Source organism: Colobus angolensis, unplaced genomic scaffold (genome assembly GCF_000951035.1).
Source record: "Colobus angolensis palliatus isolate OR3802 unplaced genomic scaffold, Cang.pa_1.0 Scaffold52, whole genome shotgun sequence".
Taxonomy (NCBI): Eukaryota; Metazoa; Chordata; class Mammalia; order Primates; family Cercopithecidae; genus Colobus; species Colobus angolensis.
This window is the reverse complement of record NW_012118710.1, coordinates 665,166-665,917: the sequence shown is the minus strand read 5'-3', so window position 1 is coordinate 665,917 and position 752 is coordinate 665,166.

Sequence of the window (752 nt, the reverse complement as noted above, 5' to 3'; positions counted from 1 at the left end):
CAACAACGTTGATGAAACTTGAGGACATTGTGTCAAGTGAAATAAGCCAGTCACAAAAATATAAATATTGTATGATTTCCCTTACATAAAGTAGTCAAATTTACAGACATGGAAAGTTGTATAGTAGTTGCCAGGTGCTGGAGGAAAAGAAAAATGGGGAGTTATTATTTAATAGGTACAGATATTTGGTTTTACAAGATGAAAAGAGTTCTGGAGATGAATAGTGGTGATGGCTGTACAATATCAATGTATTTTTAACACCCGTGAACACCTGAAAATTGTTAAGATGGTAAATTTTATGTTTTGTGTATTTTACCAGAATTTTTTAAAAAATAAAGTGTATTTCTATATACTAACAACAAACAGCTGGTGATTAAAATTTTTTAAAAAACTAGCTTTTTACAGTTGCTTAAAACTATGAAAGCTTTGGGGATAAATCGGACAAAATAAGTGAAAGATCTATTCATTGAATGCTATAAAATATTGCCAAAAGCTAAGAACTAAGAAAATAGGGCTGGGCACAGTGGCTCACACCTGTAATCCCAGCACTTTGGGAGGCTGAGGTGAGTGGATCACCTGAGGTCAGGAGTTCGAGACCAGCCTGGCCTACATAGTGAAACCCTCTCTCTACTAAAAATACAAAAAAAATTAGTTGGACCTGGTGGTGGGCACCTGTAATCCCAGCTACTCGGGAGGCTGAGGCAGGAGAATCGCTTGCACCTGGGAGGCGGAGGTTGCAGTGAGCAGAGATC